Genomic DNA, 13,223 nt, shown 5'->3' with positions numbered 1-13,223 from the left:
GCTATTTATTGTACTTTAATCCTGCAATTATTATTTCTTGTGATGGTGAAATCATGAAAAATATTTGTGGAATATTCTTATATTGGTCCACAAGAAATATTTGCATATACGTTAGTTCATGTTTTTCCATTGTAAAAATAATTTGAAATCTGTACATTTATTGTCTTTTACTTGACCTTGGTATTTTCAAATATTAGCCTATATTCAAGATAATTACTAATTCAGTATTGCACATTCAACTTAAGACCCTAATTTCCTTTTTTTTTTTTTTTTGGTCTCTTGTAGGGTTATTATATCAGTTGCTTACTTAAGAAATATCTAGCTCTGCATGTACAAGGAAATTTTCAGTGGCCCTTGGGAAATGTTTTCTATGTAATATTTCTTTGTTGTACTTTGTCCTGTATCTGAACATACTGATTACATTTCATTTGTTGCCCTTGACTTCACTAGTGACACAAAGGACAGCCAAATTTTCATATGAAGGTTATAGGAGAAATTATACGACAAAGATTTTTTAAAATAGGTAAAATAACTAGTTTCAAAAAGCTTGTTCAATATTTGCTTCTTTTAATGCTACAGAATTAAAAAATGGATCCAGCTAAGGGCAGTATTATACAGTATGCTAAGAAATGTCAGGATTTTTCCTTACTGTATTGTTAATTTGATTAGATATACCCTTTGTAATAGAAGTGGTTTATACAAATTAAAAGCCATGGCTTATAAATAAATAACAAATGTCTAGGTTCATGCATTATATTAAGCCACAAGCCATGAGTAACAAATTGCAGTGGCTAGGTTTGTATAATACTCTAAACCAAAGCAAATAGCAAGTCTTTTGAAGTATCCATTCCAAATCTCACTGAAATATACTAAGCTTTTTTTAACCAATTCTCATATAATTTTGCTAAAATATAGCAATTAAAAATATGGAGAAAATGAGAAAAATCTCAGGCAATTATTTGGGAAGTTAGAAAAGGCCCCATGCAGCCTTACTCAGAACTGGCTGACAGATTTGTCCAGCTGGGTTGCTCATGGGAAGCCCGACTTCAATCCAGAGAAAAAATGGTTGGACCTCCAGTGGCATTTATCATTCAAATTTGTTGGTCTTACGGTGGCCTTCCAGGATCTGGTTGGCCAACATTCAGGAGATTGTGGATACGTTTTGAGCCCAAGATCCATAAAGCCACTTTATCTAGCACATCACCACTTAACTTTCATTTTCAAAAGCTAGGACCATTATGGTGACTTAAAAGCGAACCAGACTAAAAAGTTGTGTGAAGTTGTCTTTGGTATATGGGTTCCTCGATGTTGAAATTGTATGATCACTGAGGAAAGCTGTAGTGTCTATTTGCAGGAGGTCCTCTACAGGGAGGTTTTACTACTGGAATTGAGACACCTAATACAGACATTTCTATTACCATTGCTCTTCACCTTCTATAAAACTACATACATGTGTACATGCACAAGTGCGCGCACACACACACATACACGAGAGAGAGAGAGAATATACTATGACTGATTTCAATAACAATGTTCATACTGTTTTAATTGTACTGTTAGCATCTTAAGGTGGTCTGAGAGTTTGTGAGTAAAGGATACATGCTTTAAATATACCTGCAGTTTTGAATCCCACATTTTTTTAGGTATTCTTGTGACACATAGATGTGAATTCTAAACTATTGGTTCCACTTTTGAAGAGCCATTTGGGGACTTTGCTACTTCTAGTGCTTCTAAGCCAAGGGGCTAAAAACATTCTGCAGCTCAACCATCATGTTCTATTTTTACTAAACAATATACAGCCAAGAAAACGAACTGATGGATCATTGAACAACTCCACCCAAAGTTCTCAGTCAAGACACACATAACCAGCCTCATGTTTCCCTACTTGAGATGCATGATGCTAAAACCAGATCTCTGGAAATGGCTACGATGCTGGGGAAAGTGGAAGGAAAGAAGGGGATGACCAGCAGCAATGTGACTAGACTCAGTTATGGTGGTGGAATTTCTGTCAATAAAGAAGCAGTCATTGGCCGAAACATGGCCAATGGATCACACCATTTAGCAACAGCCATTCCAGAAGTTCTATTGTGGTCATCACAACTTCCATTTTTGCCACCTTGCCACACTTTCTTCCACTTCAGCTTCCCCCACCCACTTATCTCCCCCTCCATCGCTGCCCCTTAAGCTACCCTGAATTCTGGAGCCATCTTAACCTGTCACCTTCCACCCACCCACCCCCACTGCTCTCAGCTGACTGCAGTCTTCTTCCACTGTCCTGAGTGAAATGGGACATTTAGGCACCGATCCTTGGCCATGCCATTTACCACCCATCTCAGCTGATTCAAAGCCAGCTTTCCTCCTCAGTTGGCCTTCCCCCAGCCATTGTCCACTGCCAATGGCCCCCTGGCCCTCTGCCTCCTGCCCTTTCTCCCTGCCCATTTGCCCAGGAACTGTTTGTCACAGGTGTTTTTCTGCACAGAACAAATGGCCCCCATCCAATTGGGTGGTGGGCAGAAACAATGGTGCTTCAGGGCCAGTGCGTGATTGGCGGTGGGAAGGAAGATCGCAGGGCTGTGGGGAGCAGTGTGCAAGGCAAGCTTGTTTTAAATCCCTGTGGTCGCTCCCCAAGTTTTTAAGGGGCTGCACTTTTGGATCAATTGGATGGGTCCAGAGCGGTAGTTCTGACATGTCATTCAGAACAGGACAGGCCCAAGTTATAAAAAGAAGGTGTCGGAAAAGGCAAAGTTGCAGGGCAAAAGCAACCTGCTGCTCCTGGCTGCATGGATCTGTGGGAGAAGAAAGCATGTTCTGGAGAAAGAGAAGAATGGAATGGAAATTGTGCATGCAGGGCATGTGTGATTAAGTGTGTTAAACCAATGCAATGCTTATATAGCGTTACCTGCACTCTTCCAGTTGACTTTGGACCATTACTTTATCTCAACCCAAATTGTCTCATAAGGGAGATTTGAGTGGAAAAAATAATATCCCTAGAGGATGGAGAGAGATTTACATTGCCCTTGTGCAAAAGAAGATGAGATACTCTATACCTGTAAATAGTGCCTCCAGCAAACCAGTCACTTCTCCCTCTGAACCAACCAACCAGTGCAGATAATCAGGGATATGCCTTAATTGGGTTCTGACCCTGCCTGTTGCCATGAAGAACATGAATGTCATTGCCCCCTTCCATACCAAAGGGAAAGAAAATAGACTGCTATTGTTTCAGCACGTTAGGTATATTAGGCTGGTTGGTTGCAAAGGTATCTTGCATAATAATAAACCATTTTTTTTTAAATTACACACTGATCAATATTACAAGTATTAATAGTAACAGATCTAGAAGTATATGGATACAAAAAGTAACATAAGATAGGGAACAATAGAGTCAGATATAGAGAATTTGGCTACATAGATATACATAGGAAAGAGACAATCACCACCAAATCTTAGTCAGATATTAGCAGCTAGTGAGTTCTTCTTGCTCTTACAAAAAGTTTGGCTATAGAAATTTTGCAGTGACTTGGCTAAAGCCAAGATGAAGGACATAATATCTTTTTTGATTGAATAAGTAAACCATTGCTGAGGCATTGTTATTACAGGTATTTATGTTCTATAAAAAGTCCCCCCTCTATATAATAAAACACAGCAAAGTTGCTGCTCCAACATCACAAGGGCCTAATATTTTCTGCATACCAAGGATGAAATCTGCTCTCAGGAACTGCTGAGGGTATTGAATTTGAACGGGAAAGCATGGAAACTTCAATCTTTAAGTATAGTAAGTTGATTAACTAGCCGGCTGTAAACTATTTAATGCGTTTGGGTATTCTTCCTCATTCAATTTGCAATTTATTTTGGAATCTTTTATACAAACATGGCACTAGGTTGATTGAAGCTCAAGGTCAATGGCACTTCAGGAGAGAAATTGGTGCAGCAATTTATCCTTAATTGCCCGTGTTTATGGTTATCAAGGGTTAGTGGATTGCCCTTGTATAGGAAATAACAGTTTTCACCCAGAATTGAAATGAGTCATACCCTAGCCTCAACCATGTTTAAAAGCACTTTGACACAGAGACCTGATTATGTACACAATGGCTCACCTGCATGGTTCCTCAGATATGCATGAGGAATGGCCTTGTATATGGTAAAACTGAGGGCCAGGCTTAATTAAATTCCATGTAAGAAGTATGGTGGCATCAAATTGCTTTATTGTAATTAGCATATATTGCACTTCTTTGGGGGGTGGGGTGGAGGGAGAAAATGAAAACTCCTGTTTCCCTTTGGGTCTTCTGCCTAGTATCAAAATATAGGGATACCTCATCTTCCTGCAATATGGAAAAAAAAAACTGCTAGTATTTGAAATATATCATTTGCTCAATCCTGTATCCATCAATATTTCAAACTATATTTAGGCTTTCCACAAAGATTATAATCTTCATCAAGATAAACTACACTTTCAAATAGCTAATTTGTGGGCAGTGAATGATGCTCCACTTTAATGTTCCACTACAGAACTGATCCAGAAATGGATTCTTGTCGTGCCATAAAATGAAATGTCAAGATCTTTGGCACAGTCTGATTGACTACTGCTCCCTTGTGCTAAGCTCTGGGATAACTGCAGGCTGAAAATTATGCATAGAGAAAAAGAAGTACAGGTAGTTTTTATTTGGTCAATGCTCAAAAATACAAAAAGTACAGAAAGAGACAAATAGAAATATTAAGACTACATAAAACAAAAGCAGAATGAAACAAAAACCACTACAAGATAGTCCCTAACACTAATAGAATCTTAGCAGTATAATATTGTAGAAAGTTACCACCCCTCTCCTAGAAGAATGAAATATAGGAAATATTAAAAAGGCAGAATATTATACCTCCCTGGATGAGAAAAGGAGAAATATGCTCTTGGAAAGCAGCCCCCACCTTTGTTAATAGCCCCAGAGGGACTGAGCCATCTTATCTACAAGACATTTAGCTCCAGGGTGATGGGATTAGCCCAGAGGTGGGATTCAGCAGGTTCTAACCAGTTCTGGAGAACTGGTAGTGGAAATTTTGAGTAGTTTGGAGAACCGGCAAATCCCATCTCTGACTGTCCATTTTACAGTATCCTCCCCTGACATGCCCACTAAGCCACGCCCACAGAACTGGTAGTAAAAATAATAATCCCATCGCTGGATTAGCCCTCACTCAGATCCAAGCCATTAAGCCATGGGAGGAATTACCCAAAGCCCCTTCATTACATCACCCAGCAAGATTCAACCAAGCTTGGGACTCAAGACAACCTACAAAATTACCCCTGCATGGCCTCATGGGAGTCTGACAACCAATCAGGATACATTTCTTGCCACAGGAACAGGAAGCAAGTTCAAAGCCCAACAGGATATAAATCTCTCTCCCTCTCTCACCCATGTGCTCTTTTTTTTGCCTGGGACCTCAGTGGGGTCCTGTCCACCATTAAACCATCTTTCCAAGCAGTCTCCATGTTTCCAGTGTCTTTCTTCCCACTTGGAACTAAACCTAGAAGGATATTTCTTCCAACAATATTAATCTATGATAACTTCAGCATTATTGATCTGTAAAAGATTTTTTTAAAATCACCCTGGACCAATTGTTTCCTTCTTTCCATTGCAGCAACTAAAATCTACTGACCACACGCTAGAAGGTTTCAGATCCTTTGAAGAAAACTTTGAAAGGTGCTTCTCTGATCTTCCAGCATGTCTGCATAAAATGGGTAAAATAGGATTAGCTGGAATGATCATGTAAAATGTATAATTTAGTAAAACCATGGGTGATCGTTTTTATCTCAATACTACATGAACAGATATGCTCAATTAATGAATTTTAGCATACCACTCTTGCAGCACTGCAAAGGAAATGATGCTAATCTAGTTTTAAAGAATGTTTTCTTTAGGGAAAAATAAGAAAGTCAATAATTTGCTGGTTTCCATTGGATAACCCAAGTTCTGTTTTTCTGGGACAACTTGTTTCCTTAATCTAATGTTCCATATCATTCATTCTTTGGATGACCATTTTCCTAGTCTGGATGTATCCCAATGACATTAAAAATGATGCTGAGGCTTATTGTTTAGCACACATGAATCATCTCCCGATTATAAAGGTAAAATATTATTTCATGAATTGGTCACCGAGACCACTATTTCTAATTTGGACTTAATATCATCAAGGTTGCTTATTATGTTTATGTTCTGAAAAGAGGATGAAAAGGGTCTGTAATAGGTCACTTTTTTCTCCTTGAAAGTCTTGGAGGTTATTCATTCTTATTACATGGGGCAGCAGCCTTAGCAAGTGCGGGTATTAGTATTTCCCACTCCCGTTCCATCTGGCATTCTTCCCAAGGTTTAGCAAAGGGCAAACCCAGCTAACTTAACAGAGTTTGTCATGATGTGAAAGATCAGAAAATCAGGTAGAAACTGTCTTGAGTCTTAAGAACATTTGAGGCACAGCCCCAATTGTTGAAAAGACAGTATTAGTCTCTTAAAGCCATGAAGAATAGGGAGACCTTCTGTATTTTTACAGTTATTTCACTTGAATTGGTTTATTCAAACAAAGAGATGTAATATCTTTGTCAACATAAATATTGCTTTTATCTTATATGCCACACTAGTTGTCTTGCTATCCTTTTCAGAGCTAGAGATCTTTTTTCCATAAAGGCTTTTAATTCCTCTGGCTTTCTTTTGGCATCTTACAGCCATGCAAAAATAGTTATTTCTGTGTGGGCAGCAAGCAAGCTTTTCTTTTTCTTTTTTGCAATCAAGGACAAATCTGTACAGCATTCTGACCAGCTACTGGCTGCTTCATCTTTTCCATTCTCTATTTCTATTCCAATTTCTTTTCCTTCACTTCCCTTGAAGATAGAAAGTTGTCAGTGTCCCAGGTTAGCAACGAATACTATTTATTAAATAAATATAATAGGCAAGAGAAACAAACTTTTCCCTTGGTATTCAAGGAGTGTTGCATTTTTGGATGCTTATCAATTTTCTTTGGTTTGGAATTCATTTTGTGGTGTTTCTTAAATATCTTCCAGGAACAGTCTTTCTCATGTTGTGAGTCTTAAGCTTAACAGTCATTTTATGGCTGATTGTGCTTCCCATTCGGTTTCCAATTTTCAGAAATTCCTGCACTCACCCTGAGTTTAGTTTTCACAATAAATGTCTCCCACAGAACAGTATTCTTAACAAATTAGAAGAAAGTGAAAACAGAGTAGGAAAAGTAACAAATACAACTGGGCTGTTATTTTAGCTAGATGAGGGTTCATGAGGAACTTGGCTGAAAAACTGCTTCTCTCCCTCCTTCTTCACCCTCCCAAAAGAGGCAAACACCCTTAGTTATCCAACAAGATGTGATGTTGTGCTTTTACAAGAAACTTAATTGCTGAACCACATAATATGAATTGTTTAGCAGTCAATTTCCATGCAGAAACTTTGAGATAAGTGAGGTCATTTCTTATCTTCAACCAACTTCATCTATTCACTCACAGTTTGAGGCAATGTACACAATGTTTTCTTTCTCCTATGTGTGCCACAAGAGCAACCCTGTAAGGTAGGGCTGGACTGGTTGAGTTTAGGACCAGGTAGTTTCCATGACTGAGGATGAATTAACTAACTAACCATTTCCAGAATGGTTGTATCAACATGTTCCGTTGGAAGAACATTCCTAAAGCAGAATATTTTACACAAGCCATTTGGTAGCAAATGATAACCACAGTGTGAGAAAGAAATACTGCAATTTTCTGGAGACTAACTTCAATGCTGCTGAATTCTGAGATATTCTGAGCAGGATGCCTTATCCCGGCAGCTTGAGAAGATCACTTCCATGATCTTAATGTCAGAGAAATGTACACATGGTGTCCTTATCTCAATGGTCTTCTGTCTTAGTTTTAGGGTCATCCTAAGGTAGTGATGATGAATCTAAGACACTTATGTCAAAGGAGATGTACCACAACAATTTCGGTGACATAGCAAAATACATTATTCTCAAAAGCATGCATGCCCCACTCTGATGCTACTTTCAGACACTGCAGAAGCCGTGCAAGAATAGAGCATGCTCTCACAGGGCCTCTGGAAATCATGCTTTCACACAGCCCCCGGAGCCTCTGAAAATTGTGCAAGAACAGGGTCATTTTGCAGATTTTCAGAGCATTCTCTGAAGCACTTCAAGAACAAAGTCCTCATGTGGCTCAGAGCAGCTTCAGAAAGAGAACACTGTCTGAATGCAAGCGACATGCAGCAAATCCTGGGTATCATACGCATAATCTGATTGTATTTTTAAAAATAAATTAATATGTAAATTTGTTCTCCCATCCAGCTGCAGAGTCAAGTTAGGCATTTTTAAATTTTTTGACACACCAAGCCCAAAAGTTTTGGCATCATTGTCCCAAGACCTCAACTAGCTAAAGCAGGGGTCGCCAACCTTTTGGACCTCAGGGACCACCAAACTCATAATTTTAAATCCCGTGGATCCCTAATATGAATTTTGACTGATGGTGGCTTGCTGACATCAATGGGAAAGTCGGTCCCATATTCCAGAGCTGCAGTAGTCAAACAACTGGCCCTTTGGTCATCCCGGAGCAGCAGCTCCTCCACCCGGGTGCACCGGCCTGCCATGGACTGGAGGAGCAGCTGCTCTGGGATGACCAAAGGGCCAGTCTTGTAACTACTGCAGCTCTGGAATATGGGACCGACTTTCCCACCAACGTCAGCAAGCCCCCCCGATCGGATTTCTCTTCCCCGCCATTGGTCTTACTTCCAGTTCCAGCTCATGTGGCGCACTCAGCTGATGGGTGGGGGCCAGCAGGTGGGTGGGCCATGTGTTCCCATGCAGCCTGGATTAATTGCTTTGGGGGGTAGTGTTTGCGGGGGGGGGGTCATTTCTCTACGGACCACCGAAATTTTCTCATGGACCACCAGTGGTCCCCAGCCCACCAGTTGGTCACCACTGAGCTAAGGGATGGGAAGACATTTGTCTAGGAGTCTATGACTTGAGTTCACTTTAGAATAAAATGGACTGGGGAGGTCCAATATTAGTTTCAACTTACATTTACAGGTCTATGTGCATTCTTAAAACTGGGATTTGGCACATTATAATCCTCACCTTTAAGGAGAAGAAAGTTCATAAATCAGTCTCTTAAAACAGAAGTAGTGAGTATTTGTATTGGAAATAGCATACTGGTTGGATTTATAAAGCATCCTGGCAAATAATCAGAATGGCTTTAGAGCTGGATGATCAACAACGTTTGGTATTACATTAGTTGGTAGGAAAATACACCCATAAATCTAAGTCAATCCTATTTCTATAGTTTGTAGATTTCAAATGAGCCTTTGAATTAGTTTCCAGGAAGACTTTGACACAAACTTAAGATCTCTTTGATAAAACATCGTCTACACAAATATACACTTATCACAATGCAGAACAATAGAACTCTTAAGAGCAAGATCCAGTACAGAAGAATACTTGTTGGTAGTGATATTGACTAAAGCACGGAAGTATTCTTGTTCAACAACTATTTATAAATGACTGACAGAGTTACTGTGAGAAGTGCCTTATTTCAGAAATGTTGGCATTCTGTCCTTTCAGCTTCAAACATGCAGTGGCTTTCAAATAGTCATTGGAGAAGCATACTTCCATACTTCGTTTGATATTCCATACTACAATTAGTAACTCTAACCATGGTTGATTTTTTTTCCTATGGTGGTGGGGGCAGTGTCGGGATTAACTTGTGCCATGTTGACCGTATGCAGATTTTTAAGCTCTTCTAGAGAAGCATGGATAAAACTGATGTAAGCTCTCTGTTGTCCTCCTCCCTTTTCTTTTTATAGCTGGGGACCAGCTGCCTGCAACATCAGGCTGCATTTTCCCTAAAACAAGAGCATAAAGTGCCATCTTGTGGGAGATAGGATTTAAAAAAACAGAACATGTCATTGTAGTATTTATATTTATTTCTGTGCTGCTAGAATGCGAAGACTTCTGGCATTGAGCACGTAAACTTGCCTGTCAACCAGTGAAGAAATAAATAATCGAGATATATCAGCTTAGTTCCATAATTTGATCGTTAGTTATTACTAATGCAGGCAAAGAGTGATGATCATATCCTTTGATCAGAAATCAAGTGTGCAGTATATAATTACAGTCCACCATGATCTACATACCAACACTCCAACATCGCCCTACCCAGTATTTTAATTAAATTTACATTAAAATGGCAAACAGATATGAACATTGACAGGGTTGAATTTCTATTCTGCAATATTAAGAGGAGACTTTTTGGTCTGGTATTTTCACAGTGGGTATATGTTCAACAATAATAATCTTACAGATGACAATTCAAGTTATTTGCATCTAGCTTTGTTGAGATCACTGATTCCTGATTAATGACCATAAAATGGTAGAACAATTTCAGGCATTTGAGCCCATAGAGCTTATTGTTGTTCATTTGAGGGTACTGAATCTGGGCCCTGGACTTGTCTGTGTAGGGCCATAGAGGTTTATTTTAAACGAGTTGTCATGCAATGTTACATACCCTGTGTAATATTTCCTGCCCCATAGGTTTTGAGTTGACCAAGCAAGTTTTATATGTAGGCTGCACATGAAATTGTTTTCATTCAAAAAACCCCCATCATATCCATGTCTTGAGATCTTGATCTGGTGCCCCCTACATAGAAAAATGTTGTAGTTATCTACAGGATTGTCTTCTGAGTTGAGTCTGTCCATCCTTTGCTTGATACTGATCTGTCTATTTCCTACCATCCTTCTATGCGTGGTGGATTTTGCTTCCTGCACAAGCTTTAGGAAATGCATCATCCTTGGCAGGTAAAGCTAGTCTTTGACTTACGACCATTTGTTTAGTGACTTTTTGAAGTTTCAACGGCACTGAAAAAAGTGACTTATGACCAGTCCTCACACTTACAACCATCACATTATCCCCATAGTCTTGTGATCAAAATTCAGGTGCTTGGCAACTGGCATGTATTTATAATGATTGCAGCAACATCATTTTTGGGGCTGTGGTGATTGCCATTTGTGACCTTTTCAGCCAGCATCTGAAAAGCAAAGAGGGGAGGTGCATTTGCCTAACAATTACAGGATTCACTTAACAACTGCAGTGATTCCACTTAACAATGGTCTTGCTTAGCAACAGAAATTTGATCCCAATTATGGTTGTAACTTGAGGACTACCTGTAATGTAAATCACCTCAAAATTTGCTTTTGCTTATGTCCTGTTACTTTTCTCCTAATCTTGCTGAGCCTGACATAAAGTGAGAACAAGGGATTTCACCATGACGGCAAAATAAGGCTTCATCTAATTGTAAACATTTGCCAAAGGCTAAATTAAGAGTCAAGTATTATTCAGACCATTGCCTTTATAGCAAGATGAATTTGTTTCCAATGGCTGCTTCTAGGACATTCTGATTTGGCAGGAGACTCGGAGACACCAACTTCTGCATTTGATTTACAAGTCATAAAAGAGAAGGTTGAATTTCTCTAATGTGATCATGTTTGCCTGACCTATCCAGTGAAAGGGTATTGGCTTCCCAGTGAATTATGGTTTTATTATATTCAGCTACAAAAAGCCAGTGACATAGTTTATCTGTGTTCCTCTAGGCTGCAGTGTCATAATGAACTGATGGGCTGTCAGAATTTCAGTGAGCTTCACAAACTCCTCTCTTCTAAGCTTATATTTGCTTGCCATTGGAAGCATGAACCAGACTAATCTCTCCATGTTTTCTTCATATTGACCAAACTTTCTTATTCTGACATGAATTAGGCAGACCGTGATTAACTGCCCACAGATAATTGCAATCTATTACAGCTTTGAAGATTGGATCAGAAATGCTAGTTAGAACAAAACACAGCCATAGGATGAGTTTGGCAAATATGAACCCCAGTGCAGGGCCGTTTTAACAGCATTATGGGCCCCGGGCAAAGCAGTGTACTGGGGCCCCTACAACAACTACTCACAGGAATAAAAATGTAACTAGTCGATAAAATTAAACATATATTTGCATGTTAGTATTAGTTTAAAAAATGCAGTAAAATGAAATATGTTGCTGTATTTATATGATACAAGGTGCATTGAAGGGGTAACATACACAGATTAGTATGGAGCCCCTATGCTTGTGGGGCCCTTGGGCAAGTGCCTATCAGGCCCATGCATTAAAACAGCCTTGCCCAAGCGGTCAGTACTTCGTCAGCTGCTCAGAATCGGACCCATTTGGAGGGGCTGCTTATTAGTAGCTTGGGTCAGAAGCTGAAAAAGAAATGTTTCCCAGATGGACCTACTGGTCCCATTTGGTTATCCATGGAAGCCCTCTTCTAAGCGAAATTCATTTATAGCTACTGAAAAAACAGCCTTCTGCAGAGATTAACTTTAGTTGTCCAGCTAACGTTTTCTTGTTTTTCTTGATTGATTCCTAAAATTTTTGCAGTTAGTTCTGGGTTTTAAATCCCTGCATTCTAATAATCCTTTAAATATATGTTTTACTTTAACATGGTTATCCTGTGGAATGTCTTAATATACTCTAGTGTGCCAGAAAGGTTGGACTGTCTTCCCCAAGCTGGTGCTTTCAGAGGTATTGAATTTGGTTCTATTTTCCTTCATCCACATATCATATGGTCAAATGATATAGTCCTTCTGCTAGTATCCGGAACTCATTCAACTTGAGTTTTAAAAATAAAGGAAGAAAGGTTAGGAAAACATGTAAACAATTACAGTGTCAGTTCTGGTAGATTTTACTTCTCTTTTTTCCCCTTCCAGCCTTGATTCCAACTCAAAGGCAAGGTACTTTAAGTATCAGCAACTATGAGGAACTTCTTAGTACAGGAGTCATTGTTCTCTTTTAGCGAGTTAATCTGTCTCTTTACTCCCCTCCATTTTAGCTTTCTCCCAAGATTCAAATACTATAAAATAAAGATACAGGAAGACAAAAGAACATTAATAATCCTAGGTAGGTGGAAAACAGATCCTGCCTCTATTGTGCAACTTCTGTAACTATTGTAGATCTTCTAGCAGCACAGAACTGAAACTGAGTAGCTGCTGGCAAGTGGCTCTTTGAGGTTGTCTATAGGAGTGAAAACTAAAAAAATACAGAGAAATTATAAATAAGCATAGGCATTTCCTTTCTCCTCCCAAGAGTGGAATTTTGCTGTCTTCTGCTCTTCTCTTCCTTGTTAGAGGCATTAATAGAAGTTATTTGAAGAATACAGTGGGGAGA

Source organism: Pseudonaja textilis, chromosome 8 (assembly GCF_049901715.1).
Source record: "Pseudonaja textilis isolate UNSWEBS1 chromosome 8, rPseTex1.2, whole genome shotgun sequence".
NCBI lineage: Eukaryota > Metazoa > Chordata > Lepidosauria > Squamata > Elapidae > Pseudonaja > Pseudonaja textilis.
The sequence above is the reverse complement of the archived record's forward strand: the minus strand, read 5'-3'. Positions refer to the sequence as shown.